At 30.7% G+C, this 18,779-nt stretch overlaps 1 long non-coding RNA gene across 1 annotated transcript; it reads left to right on the top strand.

Annotated features, from left to right (window-relative positions):
• The first annotated feature begins 1,306 nt into the window (after positions 1–1,306).
• LOC107440860 (uncharacterized) lies at positions 1,307–18,517 on the top strand. The gene is made up of 4 exons (XR_006225809.3): positions 1,307–1,556; positions 5,809–5,936; positions 10,077–10,180; positions 11,830–18,517. It is a non-coding gene; the product is annotated as an uncharacterized LOC107440860 (long non-coding RNA).
• The last annotated feature ends 262 nt before the right edge of the window (positions 18,518–18,779 follow it).

The following is an 18,779-nucleotide window of genomic DNA, read 5'->3' as shown; positions in this document are numbered from 1 at the left end:
AAAATTGTGATGGCATGTCTTCGGATCATCCTCAGGGAAGTTTCCCGGACCGTCGCCAATAGCCCATCGTGAAACTCTAGTGCAACGTAAATTAACTACAACAACAACAACTCACTTACTGTACAATTTGCGCCTGCAAGATTCATACGCATCTGCGAAATAAATGAACAAATCTTATGTTAGGTCACTAAGTATGTTTGACCACCATCCACTCTGTTTACTATTTATAATTAGTTAAATAAAATAATAATTGAAAGAATTTTGTTGTTGTTGTTGTTAATTTACGTCGCACTAGAGCTGCACAATGGGCTATTAGAGACAGTCTGGGAAACATCCCGGAGGATGATCCGAAGACATGCCATCACAATTTTGATCCTCTGCAGAGGGGATGCCACCCCCGCTTCGGTAGCCCGACGACCTGCACTCGAAGTCGAGCACTTTACAGTAGAACAGTTTAACGAGGACCAATATCGCACACCCTCGGTCCCTACGCAGGCTGATCCAAGTGGGTCACCCACCCGCACACTGACCGTAGCCAGTGATGCTTGACTTAGGTGATCTTCTGGGAGCCGTGTCTTAACGATCAGTCCACTGCGGGACCAAAACTTTTATATTCTTCCTTCAAATTTTCTTCTTTTTTTTATTCATTTATACCTAAATCATCAGATTTGTGTGGCCAAATGGCTCTTATCAAGTTAAAGTCTTCAAGATAGCTCCTATTACAAAAAGACATCACGGATACAGAATTGAAGATGACTTCTAGGATTAGGGTGGTAATCTACCTCCATACTTTAGACGATTTAGAAAATGAACAATACCCCACAACAACGTATGTTTGGTTATTGTTGCGCATACATGTGCAGGTGTGAGTGCTGAATACAAAGAACGGTTTTATAAACCTATTTAGCAGATAACATAAATTATAGAAGCAAAGCCCAAACTTATGAGATTCGAAATGGCCACTACCCTAAGCTCCCACATTTCTGAGCGTTCGTCAGAAGAATAATACCTCTCAGCCACGGAGGTCCATATCTTCTATACATATTATTTATTGGATTTACATACATTTGCAGGCTTGGGTGCTCAATTTAGGCTTATAAACCATTGTCAAATAGAAGAACAGATAATACAATACAGAGAAGACAGCACGAAGATACATTCAGAGTACAGCGGGATTCGAACCCGCTACCTCCATGCTTTGAACAGCGTTTGGAGAGCGATACCACTCGACCAGGGAGGCCCCTCTTCTATACATAAAATATTCAGTGATTCTATAAAATAATCGTAATCGATATTTTTTAAAAGTATAATAAGACCGAAATTAATGTGCAAAATGAGTTTGTATTGCTCCAGTTGTTAAGGGTGGTGTTTTGCTTCCAGTTTCGTAGTCTGACTTTCCATTGGTTTGTAGGAGTTTAATAACTTGAAACGTTATATTTGTGAGATATTATTGTGAGCTCATGTTTTTTACAAGAATAGTAGATCCATTTGAACGAGTCGTTAGATTCCTCGTCAGCTACTCAATCTTTCACCAGTCTTCTCCATTTTGTCGAAAGGTAAGTAAAATTTCAAATTGCAAGATTTGATTTTTAAAATCAGAAAACTTAGTTTTGTGTTTTAAAACTTTGAATAACATTGAATGTTAATTTTGTTCCTTTGATATATATGTGTTTTAATGTACAGCGAAAGTCTACTAACAAATTCAAACCTGTATAAGAAAGCTATCTTCATTATTTTTCTTTCATAACAAAATTATACTAGTTTTTACAACTGTCAATCGTAATTTAATTATGATATTTAACTGTTATTATGCGCTTTGTTACGGAAACTTTTCTCTGATAAAGGCTTTATAGAATTTTTTTAAATTATTAAAGATATCTTGTTTTAAGATTTTATTATTTTATTGACTTACATGCAGATTTTGGATGTGCATTTATTATAATTTTAAACATGTGCAATTTTGATTTTCCAGTTTCTCAGGCTTTGAAAATTTTTAATTTTGAACCTTGTACCTTCATTCGGAAACTTTACTGGTCAATTCTAAGTGTTAAGAGACGAAAGTTTCGGAAGTGGTTATCTTGCTTGTAATTCTTTTTAATATATATCTTTTGGTAATTTTAATGCTAAACTAATCCGTACAAAATCATGAAGTTGACATTTAAAATATATATATATATTTTTTATATTGAAGTTTTTTAATTTATTTGAAACTGACTATGCATAATTCAATAAAAATTTAAATTCACTTAAGATATTAAGTTAACTTAATTCTGTGCTTTTTAAAAAAATTTTGAATGAGTTTACTTAATGTTAACATGACCAAAAAATTTGGTAAAATTTAAATTCTGTCTCAAGTAAACTACTTTATTCGGTTTCCTCAGGTAGTTGAATTTTTAAATTATAAGGTGAATAGTTCAAGCTTTATTTTAATGATAGTGTTTTAAAATTTTAGTTGTTGTATTTTGGTTAAGAGTGATTTATCTAGTTTTATACTAGAGCTAAATAAACTAGAACCTTTTATGTAAAAATAAAACCTTCCATACAAATTTTATAATCTCTAGGACATTAAAATTACTAAGGCTACAATGAACTCCCAATATCATGAAAATCACTCGAAAAATCTATTTTCTTATTTTGAACTTTTTTATATTAAGTCGTATAAAAAATCATATTATTAAAATCTTAATTTGTAAAACATTTGACAATATTAGTGTAATTTCGCTTTTTTTTACTACTAGAACTTGTTATTGTTTGCGAGTGTTGTGTTTTTGTTTCTCGAAACAAAAATTTTACATCGAACTGGAAATTGAAATAGTTCCATGCGCTATCATTTTGATGACTATTCGGTGAATCTTTTTTGACACAGTCTCTAGATAAATGATAAAAACTTGTAGAGAAAGAAACAAATTCAAAATAAGGTGCCACAACATATTTCAGAGTCATTCCAATGTTCCAAAACGTTCATAGAGGAACGATTTTCAATTTTTTTTTTTTTTTTTTAACTTGCTTGTTTTACCCTGTATGGAAATTAGTAAAAAAATTATCAATTTTTTCTCTAAAATTTGAAGAAACATGTTTTGCCTATTTAAATTTCAAAACAAATCTACAATTTGTTTTGAAGAAATTTAAATTTTTCATCTTACGGCATGAATTGTGTATCAGATTAATTTTTTTATGTTCTTTCTAAATGTAAACAATCTTCGTGCAAGTTACAGCAGTGTAACACTATTTTTTAAGAAACTTATAAAGAGTCCACTGTAGCCTTAACTTTACGAACTGATGTTGCTCCATTGCTTAAATTTTATCAGCATCAAAGATAAAGATTTGTAGAAGTTCTGTCCAACTTCTCTGAAAACACCAGTTTTGATATTTTTGGAACTTACATGAGGAATGCTTATAGTGGACTGGAAATGTTGGTCGGTGAACAAATTCCTGACCTTTTTAGGCCTAGTTAAAAACGTTTCGCAATTAATATGCAGTTTTTGACTTTTGTAAGAACTGGATGAATCAAAGTGTAACTAAACATTTTTAAAGTAGATTCCTGTATTTTGCAAGCTTTGATTTTGGAATGCTACCCTCAAAGCACGGCGATCTTTTTTTTTTGTAATCTGTATTTTAATGAATCTGCATCCTTTTGAGATAATGCTATACCGCTGAAGATCTTCACCTACGTAAGTAATATAAAAAGTATGGGAAATAAAGAGGTAAAGTTAGGAGCTTTCAATATGCAAATTATGGCAGGGTTGTGTAAGATTATCATATCTTAAAGTTCTTGCAGAAAAATTTTTCTTTTGAAGAAAAATTACTTTTCTACTGAAATGTTTACTCGTAATATTTGAATCATACGACTGGATCATCACTTTTTGACGCTCTCCATTTACGACGATTGTATTGTAAATCGATGTAATGTCATGATTGTATTTTCGGAAGTTATTGGTTTTCGCGTGGATTTTAAATATCCCGATATATTTTAAACAATATGGAAAATTCGAATCGTGCATTCGAGTGTTTACTTATCAAAGCAGTAAATCTATTTAGTTTTTGGCAGTTATTGATTTCTTAGTTTTTAAATCCGATATTTTTAAGAGACATTTATTACAACAACGTAATCTTGAAACGAAACACGCATTTGAGGAGCCGGATTCCCGTAATTTCGTCTTTTTTTTCCGGCAATTACTACTACTGATTTCGTGATTTTTAATATTTTTATTGTAATAATTGTTTACAAAATTCGAAGTAGGAAATAATTTGTATGCCCACCCCACAAAATGCGAGAATATCACCCATAATATTAGCATAATTATGTTTTTATTAAAAAATTTGTTTTTTGGTAAACACAGTATTTTTGTTATTTGAACTGAGTAGCATAGATGTTTTATGATTAAAAGTATCTCGCAGAAAGATATTAGTGCTAGACTTTTGTCGCAGATAGCTCTAAAAATTCTACCACAGGGTTTGAATGTTTTAAAAAAATATCTGAAGCTTCATGGTCTACTTTAATTCACTTTTCTCTAAGCTAAGAGATGATCAGACGTTCCTCAGAGGATGAATCTTGAACTCAAATTTCAATACCTCTCCTCTAAAATTATAAAGAACAGAACGTTCTCAAATTTTAGTCTTTGAATTGCTCGAAAACATTTCAGTTTTTTTTACATGCAGTGAAATATTAAATATACGAATGTTTTACTTAACAAGATAATTTTGTCTAGAGAGTACTAACGTAAAGTACCAAGCCAAAACTTATGGAAACTCTATAATAATCTGAAATTTTATCAACAAAAATACACTAAAATCATGTCTTCGTTTTACAAGTGTTAGCAAATGAGGGATATCTAATGATAAATCCAAAATGCTTAGCAATGATATAAAGCTTGATGAAGAATTTTCTTAATCTGGTATTTTTAAAATTAGTTTTTTGGCAGAAGCATTTTCCACAAATAAAGGGTCGTCCACGAATTTTAAAGTTTGAGGGAGCTCTGTTAGATTGTCATCAAATCATAGTTTTGCCATGAAGCCTTTCCACCTCCCTATAGCAATATCTTAAAATGCCTCTTTTTTACCCAATCGTGGATTCACTTTCGATAATAAATATTAAACACTCGTTTACACTCATTAAAGAATGAGAAATTAATACCTAGCTTTGTTGTGAATTACAAAATTCTTATATTTCATCACTTGGCAAAATCTTTCCAAACAATCGTATGGATTGGTAATTTTGCATCTGCTTAATCCCTATGAGGATCTGATTCTTTGCGTTATGCGTGAATTAAACAACGTGTACAAATAAAAGTACTGAAATGGACGTAATATGCTACATGGAGACCATGAAGCTGATCGCCAACACGCCAGATTCTGGTACGCTTAGGTCAGACATCTGATACTATATATCAAATACGATTTTGCGATCATGAACGATATGTATCTATTACTAGAATATCGCGACCCTTATCTAGTTATAATAGTATCGTGAATAGTATCACGTGACAATAATTATTGACGTGAGTGTTAAACTTAATAAACTGAAATAATAATCCAATGCAAAAATTTAAATTCTAAAAAATATCATGGTAAGATGTTAAACATAAATATCTTAGGAATACAAAAAATTTCACTCTTAGGGAACTAGTTCTTATTGGCGAAAGAATCTGTCAACTCGTGGTGCCTATTACCGATAAGTACCCGTAATAACTTTCCGCTGTATCTAAACAGTGTGCTAAACTCCCTAATTAAATGCCTTTGATTTTAAGTCGGTCATTAGTTGCTTCGATAAATGTTTGGGTCAGGGTTTAATAAACTGTTTACTTTCAGCTCTGACAGTCTGATTCAAGAAATTCATGTAAAGACCTCTTAAACAGAACATCCCGGAGTTGGATGGAAGATTCGAACAAACACCAATTTGGAATCTAAGAGTAACAACTTCTAAGATTTTACAACCGGTAAGTATATAGTGGTAAACTACTAAATTTTAACTCTTAATTATCTGAAGTAATTAAAGATATTTATTTCCTGAAAGTTGTACGGTCAAATGCGGGTTTCTTTATATATAATACAGTTCCCATATTAGTATGAGCATTTTATCGAGTAATCAATACATTTCAGTAAATGATTTGAACCGTTGTGGCTCAGAGGATAAAGCATTCTCCTTGCGATAACGTGACCCCAGGTTCGAATCCTAGTGGTGGCTGGTTGATATGAATTCCTTTCCAGACTAGCTCGTACCAGTGCTGAAGTAAAATATTCTCATCGTGTGTTAGTTCCATCAAAGTCCTCCATGAAGGCAAATTTCTCCGAGCACTCGATCTACGAGTTCCATTGTCTTCTGGGTTGGGTTCAAAATTAAAAGATTACCGAGTTGAGCGTTGATAGTCGCAAATTTTGTATTGGGGCTGCTGTTGAACTGCGGTTATAAGATAAAATCAGTCAGACACAAGTTTCCATTGTCGTTGCATTTGTACTATCAGGAAAACGAAATTGGTAGAGGATTCATTGATCTTCCTATTACAATTAAACGCCTTAAGGATACAAAATAAGTTTTCCACTTTCTTATTCTTTTTGGGTTTCTAAATTAAAGGTTTAAAACTAATATTACCTTATGCTATATAAAGATCCTACTCTGTGTCGAAACTTAACAGTATTTATGTGCAAATCAGTTCAATGATTCCTTCTAAGATGAATTTATCGATCAGCTTTATGCACAATGTGGTACATCTCATATTTTTGAAAATGATTTTTGATCAAAATTATGTCTACTTATGTATCTTAATATTATCTAAGTGCTTAGGCGTGCAAAGCGCAAAAACATTTTCAATACTTGTATGTGAATAATTTAAATTTTCGTGGAAAACGTTTAATAGCAGCACTGCAAAAGTAGGGTAAAAAGCACTGACGCACTGCATGTAAATTTTCGTTATCGTAAAATTTTATAGAGCGAAACCTATACAGCCCCGTATAGATTTTGCTCTATAAAATTGTATCTATACAGTACCGTAAACTATAAGATTCTATGTAAAATTTTAATTATCAGTTGACTCTACAGCTTTAATGTTTTTACGCGAATGAAACCGGTTGGGGGTTAATGTTTTTGCATCAGTTGGTTAAATTATACTACATATAAATTCGACGATTAACTAAATTAGACTAAATATTATTTAAATATAGAATATTTATTATTGGTATTAGTACATAATGATAATGAACAGAATTATTAGACGCATGGTAGTGTTTTAATAATTACTTGTTTTGCACATGTTTATAGGCAATACTTTTGTAGTTAAATATACATGTAATGAATCTTTAATAAGGAGATATTTTATATACTTCCTATTTGTATTTATTTTTTAACGTAATTGCATTACAATGTTAACCAATTGATACACGAACGTAAACAAGTTTAAACCGGTTTCCTCCGCCTAAAAACAATACTGTATAGCAGTGATTCTTAACCTTTTTAAGCCGCGACCCAAATTTGAGAAATATGTTCATGTCGCGACCCAAAAAAAAGTCAAAATTAGGCTGAGTAAGCCACAATGACTTCTTTTAGGAGGTGTTGGTATTACTTATTATTTGGTGTATAACTAACTTTTATGGTTCGACTCAGCGCGACCCAAGAAATATGCTTCGCGACCCAATTTTGGGTCGCGACCCATAGGTTAAGAACCGCTGCTGTATAGGATAATTAAGATTTTACATAGAGTATAATAGTGCGTCTAAGAATTTGGTTAGGAACTGCAGTTTATTTTTTATACAGAAAGATTTACTGTAAAATCACTAAAAACTCTAACCTACGGTTTAAATTTCTACGATAAAGGCATTTTATTTACCGTCCAGTACTTTTTACTGTAATTTTATCTGGAATGGAAGACAAACTATTCGAAGTATAGTAGTTTGTGGGTGAGTTGGCGATAGCTCTAGTAATATAATGGAAAATTATAATAATGAGTATTTTAGCTAAGCTCAATTTTTACTTTTTATTTAGTAAAATGCAATTTCTAGGATTACGAAGAGTTTCTAAAAGTGATTAGTTATAACATTTTTTTCGGGCTCATTCCGGTTTAGTGCGTAGTAAAGAATTTGTAATTTACTGAAGGTTTTCTTAAATTCGGCCATAATTGAAGACAGTAAGTGGAAGATATCCAACAAGCGGGCTTAGAAATATTTTATACAATGAGGAAACAACTTTAGCTACTAAATGAATTTTTACGAGCAAAATATGCTGTTTGTAGTTCGAGAGTCATCAAATTGGGTCTTATTTCGCAAAGTTTAATATTAAACTTTAAACATTTTTAAGGATTTGGATTCTTTATCATGTAGCCGCAGTAGATTTTAAGAAAAATTTATAAATTTCCTATCTTAATACTGGTCATTTGAATGAAAAGATGTGCAGATGTCGACATTTTTAATTTCGTTTTAATGACAAAATCAAAGCTTGAATATAATTCTTCAAGTTTTTAAGAATTTCTAAAGAAAGATGTTTGATACAATCTAGCGTGTATCCCCGCTTTTCTCCGCTTATCTCCCGCTTTTTTCCCTCAGATTTTTTTTTTTCAATCGCTAAAACTTTTAGGAGGATATTTATTCGCTTGCACCAACTTTTATAAATTCAATAATTCACCACTTTAAATACATTCAAAGTTTTAAATTTTCTTTTGCTAGGAAATTCAAATATTCAATGATTATTTTAATGGGGAAAATTAATTCTCAATACTATTCCAGTTTATTTCCAAAAATTGCTCCAAATTGTGTTTTTGAAAATTATTAAACGCTTACAAAACATTTTAGAAAATATTTTTGGTTTACTATCGTGTCCTTTACAGAAGGTTTCGTAATTATAAAAAAAAAACGTCGGTAACCTTATTCTAGATATAGATCAAGATGCGGAGTCAAGAAAATGGATATTTAAGAAAGAGCATTTGATTGTATTTTAAAAACTAAACTTAAGACAATTTCTTTTAAGACTAATATATTCAAATTAGTATTGCGTTGCACCCATTAGCTTGCATCAGTATTTTTTTTTAAATTGAGGCTTTTTTGAAAAGCTTAAAAGTAAACAATAGTTTTTAGAAGGTTGCCATTGGGTGCTATGATGTTATAACAGTAGGGGAGAGTGGGGTCAATTGTAACATTTTTTACTTAACTATTTTTAACTAACAAAAATCCAATATATTATTAGTATTAATTGACAGACGAGTAAAGTAGACTATCCTCTACTAGAAAAAAAAATAAATACCTTATTTTAAATATTATTATATTAGTGATTAACAATTTTTGACAGTCGAGCACTTGTTACAATTGTCCCCACTTACGGGGTCAATTGTAACAGTTCATAAATTCAACTAAAACATTGTTAATTATACATAGTATCATAGTTGTGATATATTTCTTTATTGATCAAAATAGTAGTGATATTTTAGGAGTAAAAATAATAATGAGCAGAGACCTAAAGGGTTAAGCTTTTAACTTTAAGGGGTTAAAAATTTTAATTTATGCTGTGAAAGGTGACATATAAAATAATGCATATGCAACATAATATAAATGATATAGGAAACTATTGGTGGTTCTTAAAGACTTAAGTAATGGTTTGTAAACATAAGATTATTTATTTTCAGCTGTTACAATCGTCCCTTTACTTATTGTTACAATTGTCCCCAAGTCGCCACTTCAGCTTCATTTGTTAAAAACAATGCTAGTTAATTAACAAAACTAATCTTTTTTTTTATTGAAATGTTAATTAAGGTGTCCACTTACATATTCGGTTACTAATTTTTATTTGCTTAAGCAAAATTACTTTGTTACAATATAATATTCTAATACCAAAAAAAGTACTTGCGTGGAGTGAAAATATCTTTTGTGATCTAACTCTTTCAAAAGTACATAAAAATGATTGCCATCAGGGGTGTACATGTAGATTTATTAAATACACCTTGTGCGCCACCTAGGAACCAAATCTAGAACCCGACACTCGAAATTTTTGCTCTGTTACAATCGTACCCTGTTACAATTGACCCCACTCTCCCCTACATATTTATAATAGTTTAGTATAGTATATTTAGTTTTGACAGTCACTTTTTATCTTTTAGAATTCCGAATAAGAAGACATCACCAGGAAAGTTACATCTTCTAGTTACCTAACCATCCCGAAGTCCGGAACTTTACCCCATGATAATGCCTAGTGTTTATAAAAGTGAGTATGTATTTCTCGTTAAACACTAAACATAGCAACACTTAATGTATCTACCATAGCTGGTCAAATGAGCGGACTTTATGTTTCTTGATTGAAGGTACGATACATGGATATCAGGAAGGAGATAAACTGAAAAAAAAAAACTCATTATAATTAAACAAAATTGCATTTTGCGAATTTTATGTATTACAAACACTGAGAATAAGAATTTTTAATTCATTGCTCAACACACTTTTTACGAATACAGGTTGTTTCCATTGTACATTTTTAGTAAGCATATTTCTTCTAATTGTTATTATTGCTATAATTATAAGAAATATAATTATAATTATTTTTTCTTCTAAGAACTTGTGATGTCTTGATTGTTTCGACATTTTCCTGGGTAAAAATTAAGTTAGAAATGAAGTAAAGCTATCCAAAATAAAATATAAGCTACTTGCCAAAACATTCAGTTTTTGTCATTTTTTTTTCTGAAACAAATATGCCAATCTGAAATTTTAGGTATTTTCTTGATATTTGAATTCAGTTATTCTGATTGAATTCTCTACACAAGTCTTTGCAGCAAATGTGCAACTCATCCAATGCAATACGTTGAACGCCTGTTACGCTGTAATTTTTGATCCGGTAACCTTTTTAAAGCAATAAATTATTCTCTCCGTCAAATGACCGGTTGTGGTAGAAATAATATGACGCGTATTCGAAACAAAATACAAAAAAAAAACTTTATTAACTGTGTAATTGTTATAAAAAGTCATGAAGTCAAACGTGCAAAAACTATAAGATGTTAAAGCGCATTTTCGATGGCAAAGTTCTTAAACGGTCATTTGACCAGTTGTGGTATGTTCAGTGTTAATTGTCACATTTTAACACTGAAAAAAAAAACTTGAGCTGTGTTCCTTTTTGGCTGTCCATCGTAAAAATTCCGTGCTCGGCACTCGCACCATTCCCGCTGATCTTTATGGAAAACTCCCTGAATGTGAATGACCCCCATATGACCATTCACCATATAACTATGTTTTAGTTTCATAGCCACGCATTTGTTTTAAAAGGGGAGGGCAGTCTTATTTTCAGACTTTCATGAACAGGAGCAGATGTAACGAGAAGAGATTTGTTCTACAGAAGATCTTCCTCCTTACAAGTGTTTTGAAACATTTCATTCCTTACAGGATTTCTTACGGAAAATTTTCTTCCTTCAGATTAATTTGTTAAATTGTGGGCCAGATTGAGGGTGGCAAAAATGTGAAATTTTGATGCTTAACAACTTTGTCAAATATTTTTGCAAAATATATTTGAATTGAACCAAACTTTTATTGTATTATGTTTTTAAGTTTGTTACTTATGTTCAAATTTTCACACTGGTCTATACTTTGAAACTAAAAATCAAAGCGACTTTAAACTGTAGTGAAACAATTTCACTCATACGCGATTTGCGCAGTTTCTTATGGTGGTTTAAATTTTCGTAACTATTAGGACAACCCCACACCAAAAATTTTAGATACCCTGCTCCAAATAAAACTCATGGTTATGAAATTATCAAAAAGTGCTAAACATTAAGGTGATCTTAATAAAAGGTGTTAATTCTACTTAGAAAACTGAAATTTATTTTATTTAGCAATCTATTTTTGTTCCTAATGTTTCTTTTATTTCAGGTATTAAAAAAAGTGTCTCGACATTGTTCTACTAGAACTGTCTATATCAATCCAGTGTACTCAAGATGACCCTAGTGACGTCTCCATCCTTTCATTCAGAAGCATTCAGAAAAGGTTATACTCAGATGTTTGTTTCCCAGTAGTTTGATACTTCACTTCTTATTATCAGAGCCAGCAATCTCCTGCCCTGAAGATATGACAATTGTGACTTCACCATCCTTTCATTCTGAGAAGGTTATGTTCTTGAGATTTTTGTTTACCAGTAATTTTACCCTTACATAAAGTCTTCCTGGTTTCAGAAATATGTGTCAATTTAGAACTGGCCCAATCAATATAAATTAAAAACCTGTATAAACATGTTACTCAAACTTATCAGAATATTTTGTATCATATCTCAATTTTTAATGGTTCTAAACTTAGTCATCAAATTAAGTATAGCATTTTTTTCCCTAACAGAACAATTAAACTCATTAAGTAGTGTAAAACCTATACGTCGTTAATTATTCTTTCTAGATTTCTTAATTTTTCTATATTTAAATATTTTCCATACAAATCAATGTTGAACTCTGAACGACTACTTTGTACTCTGTTTATTTTAAAACAAAATTTAAAATCGCTTAAATATTAATATCATTAACTTATGTTAATCATGAAATTATTAGAGTAAATTTTTGCTGTAAATTCAAACCTTAAAATTCTTTCTCAGTAAAACTATTTTAAATGCTAAACCCTAAAATCTATATAAAATTAAACAAGATTTATTATCGTATGGTTAAACTTTTTAAATTCGAAAAAAGTTTTATACGCCCTCTTAAACCAAATCTCATAGCTGCTGCAACTTTTAGTTTACATTTAGAAAGTAAACTCAACCAAAACTTTTATTTTCCCTTCGATTAAATCTATTTTGATTTATTGGTGTCAGTTTTCTCTACATTTCATGGATCTAGAGTTGTTGGGAACCTTTGTCTTAATGAAACAACGTATTGAATCTATAACTTTGTTGGCATAATGCCTGTAATAGTAAAGGTTAACGTTGGGTCAAGAGGAGAAGAAAAATGTATTCTTAATCCCAAAATTATTATCTCAACTTAAATTGATTAAATGGCCCTTATAAACGGTTCAACTAAAACAAATGTGATATATAAATTTCAAAAGGGAACACTTAAATTAAAAGTTGCTTTGTCTGTTGCTTTATGATTATACAATAATTAGGGATCTTACCGTTCTGATGTTGTTAAAGTAGACATTCAGTAGTAGTACTTGACAGACAGTAAAGTAGACATTCTTAAAACTTTTTATTCGTACTTGTATAACTAAATTGTTTTAGAGTGAGTCATAAAATTATCATTACATAAAAACGTTTAGCAAGGAAAGGAACGTCGTTTTTGCTTTCAAACTGCATAACTTAGAGTAAAATTTGAAAGTACATAAAACTTGTACGTTATAAATTTTTTAAGGAGTATGAAAATTACGATTATCTCAGATTCTTTTCCCTAGAGTAGTTAAATCATGTTAGTTTTTTACTGAATTTGATTTTTAAATTTTTCTAAAGTCCTAAAGTTTACAGAGGTGAAAATATTGTCCGTTAAATCCAAGACTTAAGATTTTTACATTACACTAGATTTCCGAATCATTTATTTGATAAGTTTTTACAAATAGTTATCGTGAATATTTCAAAGCAAACTGATATTTAATCCGGATAAATTCTTTACTAGAAAAAAATAGTGTAATCTTATACTCTGAGACAAATAATTTCTTTTGTAGCGAAATTCCTCAAAACATTATCCACTATTGCCTACACTTAGTATAGAAAAAAGAACTAGATACAATAGAGTAAAGTGTTATTTGCAAAATATGATTTTAAGATTTAGATATATCTAGCTTTATGATTAATCATAATATAATTTTATTAGATATAGCTATAATTAAGTATAGATATATTTTAGTTAAGATTTAAATTTATATTACACACAATGAACAGATTTCTAGTTTCCTAATTAAAATATCCATGGAAAAAGTTTTGAATAAGTGGATGCTTCATTAAGGAATTTCGCCACTATAACAGTTTCTTACTAATCTATAACACCTTGACTAAACCTCTAATGAAACTTGGCTCAGAGTTATAAGATTTCACTAGCATAAGAGATACAAAATAAAACTATATTATGAAACTACATTTTTCTGACAATTATAAAACTTTGCCTGCAGAAAATAAGGACAACTTAGTTTTCTAGTAAAAAGGTTAAGTAACTTAGCCATTTCGAAAAATCGGATTTCAATAATCTTGGAGGTTATAAAATTGTGAGGAGTGTTTCATAAGCATGATTTTAAAAATAAATTGCTTTGTAAATTTCTTCTGATATAATAATTAGATTGGAAATTACTTTAAAATATAAATGACTTTTTAAACATTTATAAATTTCTAAAACACCACTTATTAAAACTTGAATTAAGTCATCTACCTGACAGAATATTGTCTGTCAGAAATTGTTTAAATGTGTCACAAACTAACGGTGAAGCGTGACTTCTTAGATTTCCGAAATTTTTAATTTTACGTTCCCTAAATCTGAGATTAAAACAGTTCGATTAAAATTCATAAGAAAATTTTGTCCGAACTTTCCATCAAACGAAAAATATAAATTGTTGGTACCTTTTATATGTAGAACAGATTTTTATACTAAATAAATGATCCAGTAACATGAATTTTCGATAGTGAAATCATTCATCGGATTGTTTTATTTAGCGTATACTTCGGATTCAATGATAGTAAAGTCATTATTGCGCATTCACTTTTTTATAGGCTTTACATACCGTCACATTTTTTAAACAATGCATTGCAAAGGAACCTTCTGGCATGTTTGTGTGTCATGAAAAATTGCATGCAATGAGATTTTTTGTTTCTTTCAATATCTAAAGGGATACAACAGAAGTTAATAAAAGATTTAAAAAAATTCTGCTGCCACGACTGACTTTTTAATAGTTACAGCATAGCATTCAAAGAAGAGTCGTTTCTTTCGTGTAATTATATTCAGTCAGTTCTTAAAGGCACTTTTATAAAGTAAACTTTTCTGACGGGTCAGAAAAACAATATAAACTTTTTGAGGTGTATAATTGAAAATAGCATTTCTGCAGGAACTTCGTTTTAATCACTGCACGAGATCAAACATTACGCTGCACATACTGACTAGTTTCATTTTTTTTTATACAAGCGTTATTTTATCTTCCGATTTGGCGGGTAATTGTTTTTTTTTTCTGTAGAATTTCCTCTATTTTTAATTTAATAATCTTTGAATGTTAGCTTTATTTTATAACCTGCAAACAGCCAACCTCATGCTTAGTAGACTACTCTCCGTGTTTAAACTCCGCAGTCTTGTCATTTTCACCTCAACCCAGGAAACGTGGGAAATATTGTGTAAAGCATTAGCCTGAATGGAAGGAATTTTGATGGAACTAACCCGCATTTGCGTTACATGGAGAGGAGAACCTTTTACGGTTAGCCCGACGGCAAAAGAGTTCTAAATCATTCTCTCGGTCTACAACTAAGATTTTACTCTAGCACAGCGGTCGGTTAAATCAATGATATATATTTTTTTTACTGAAATATTCAGCTTTGAGCATAAAGTTGAAAAAAAGATTCTTCGGATGTCATGGTGACCGTGTTTTAATTGTTCATAGTGACTGCCTGACTACTTAACTTCGTATTAAAATAGCAGAATTTTTAAAATCTGAGAATGATATGCATTATTCGAAAAAATGAAATCCGCGAAAACGTAAGTAACTAGTTCATCCGCAATGGAACCATAAGCCACGTGACACTTTTGTAAGTCGCGAACATAGTATTTTTAAACCACTTACGTTCGAACCCTATTGCGAGAAGAGATTCACCGAAAGCAGGTTATGGGGGAGCGTTGCTCAAACAGCAAAAAAGCGTGCACGCATGGATCGGAAATTTCGAAACTGCTGGGGGAATGAGGGACACGAAGGGGGAGTGGTAGACGGCCGTTCTGCTTTCTCTTTGTGTTTCCTCATTCTTTCAGCCGTTTCGGGACTCTTCAGTTCATTCGTGCAAGCCTTCTGCTGTGGAACAATGTCCTTATACTGTGTAAGAATGCTGACGGTTATTCTCAGTACTTGCAATATCTTAGCATGAGTGCTGATTTAGTGCCCTCATTTGTTTATCGATATTTGGCATGTTTGGAAAAAAACCTGAAGTTAAACTACAGTTTACTTTTATCAAGTCAATCTATTTGGTTTCAAACCTTATCAAATTCTACGACTTCGTTCATTTTTTCAAAACTCAAATGCTGGGTAGTTTCAAAGTACGAAAGGAAAATGTTTTGCATGCATGTAAATATATTACGAGGATAAATTAATTATGGGTGAAGGTAAGGGGATGAAAATATTTTCCTTAATTCTAAAAGTAAATCTACTCGCTATAGATTTCAAAACTTATCGAAATATTAAGAACTCATTGAAAGTAATTTTCATTTATTTTTCTTCAGAAATCGAGTTAAAAAAAATATTCATTTAGATTTAGTTAAAATTTCGCTTCTACGAAAAAAGGTTACTCATAATAAACCATACCATTGCGATGACTGAACTACTTTACCAAAAACTGTTTTAGCGTACTTAAGGATAGTTTGTCCGGTCGGAATAAATTCAAATCCGTGAAGAACCCCGATGTATTAAATGCGGATGTTTTTATTTTATTGTGCGAAGAGTTAATCAAATGACTCTTTAAAAGAATAAAGCAAAATGGGGTTAAAACCACCTAAAGTTGTTTGCTTTTTCTAGTAGGTATCGATTAAACCATATGCTGCCAACACATTTAAGGAAATTGTAGGACCCACTCTTTAAAATAGACAAAGGGGCCATTACCAACTCATAGTCCCAGATAGGATCCATGAAAGATATCAGATTCGTTCTATATTTGAAGCCAATATTCACCCTAGATAAAGTCTGATAGTTAAGTCATATCAAAGTCCCTTGGGTGAATCCTTAACCAAATCTTGAATTGAAATCTTAAGTTTAAAATTTCAAATCAGAAAAACCTAATGCAAATAAAATTAAAAATTTTCAAAAAGCCAACAGGATCTTAATTTAACGTATTTAATTATAAATACATAATATTTAGACACTGCTATGCAAATAAGAATTTTCTAGACATTTAAGGTACAGTACTATAGGATGAGAATTAAGTATAAGAGGGTGTGGGGTAATTAAATTCTGCACAAAACTATTCTCCCTCATTTTCAGAAACTTCATTGAATTTTTATCTTTCAAGATAACTCGTTATACATTTGTAAGTGTATCAGAGACTGTTGCGAGTAAAATTCTAATTGATCGGGGCAAGAAACTGCTATAGATGACCATTCCTGTAATAGGTAAATTATATTTTTCACTTAATTATACTTCAATTGTATCTTAATCTGTATTTTAATAGTATATATACTTAATAACTGAACTTTAAATTTATAATTTTTAAAAAGTAATCTACTTTAAAAATGCGTAAGTAGTTCAATGGAGACAATAAATTAAAGCTAAACTTTCAACAATTTCTTTTAAAGACTTTTTAACAAATAAACTCTTCCGATGAAATCCTAAATTTTAAATTAGAAAAGAAATATTGCACATACCTTCCAATTTAAATAAAAATTGGTTAAATTTAGAAATATAAACTGTTCCTTACCAAATGTAATTTTGCATAAGGGCTGCAAGAAAGTGATCGAAACTAAATGTATGAAATATATAGTAAAGTTCATCGACCTTTACAAAAGATTAAGATAACGATTACACACAAAGTTAAAATGAGTAGATTGTTTTAAAATAAACGGCTGCAGTTCAGAGTAATTACACTGAAAAAAATTTAAAATTCTTTTAATCTAGATTATCTAAATTGTTAATGTTTCGGCAATACACTGAAATTGACTGAAGTCTACGCGATACGAAGACATCTATCTGCTATAGAAGCTTGCAAGTATGAATCGGAAGTTTTTGTCATTGCTGGGAGAATGCGGGGTAAGAATGGGAAGTGGTAGACGGCCGTTCTGCTTCCTTTTCCTATTTCGCAATCTTTCAGCAGTTTCGGAACTTCTCGATTCATGCATGGAAGCTCTTATAATAGAGAGCATATCCTCGTACTGTGTAAAAATACTTCTGTTAAATCTCGATGCCGTTAGTGACTATTTTTAAATGAAATCTATTAAATGTAAGCCTAAGATGTTACTTAAACTTTATAATCTTAAGTGTCATTTCAAAAATTTAAGATACTTTAAAATTAAATTAAATAGCAAATTACTTGAAAATAGGGATAAATTTTATCCTGTGTTTAAGCTTATAAAATATTATAGATTTAACAATTTACTAATACATAAAGAGTTGTTTTTAAGACACAATAGTATTTGATTAAAAAAAATTGAGCTTTATTTAAAATCTGTCTAGAATTGAAAATTTAAATATTTTTACCTTTAAAATTGTTTTTGTAACTAATTGTTTTGGAAGCTCTTTACATTCGCTTATTGTTAAAATTCTGAATTTTATTCATTTACTGAAACTTTGTTTCCATATTTATATGCATCGTTTTATTGAGTTGTAAATTTTGAAAGGAACTGTGTATACTCTCGCTATTGTAAAAGAGCCCAGATGCAAAACTGCTGCCTAAAAGAAAGGTTTTTAGAAAGCATGCAAACAGACTTTTGAATAATTAAAGTTATAAAATGTTAAATATTTTTTAGCTTTATGAATATTCTTAAACTGCTTTTAAAGATGGTAGTTCCAAAGATTTGCACCTGGACTTATGAAATAAATTGTTATAGAAATTATTTTTCAGAATATGTGTTGCAGCAGTGCGAATTTATTAAATAAATGTTAAACTATCTCATGTACAACTGCATTGTTTCATTAAATGTCAAATAGCTCCTGTAAATATCTTGAATAAATTTTGTAATTTT

Source organism: Parasteatoda tepidariorum, chromosome 10, assembly GCF_982258835.1.
Source record: "Parasteatoda tepidariorum strain Cologne lab strain chromosome 10, Ptep-v5.0, whole genome shotgun sequence".
In the NCBI taxonomy this organism is placed as follows: Eukaryota; Metazoa; Arthropoda; class Arachnida; order Araneae; family Theridiidae; genus Parasteatoda; species Parasteatoda tepidariorum.
Note: the sequence above shows the minus strand (reverse complement) of the source record. Positions and strands in the feature narration are given on the sequence as shown.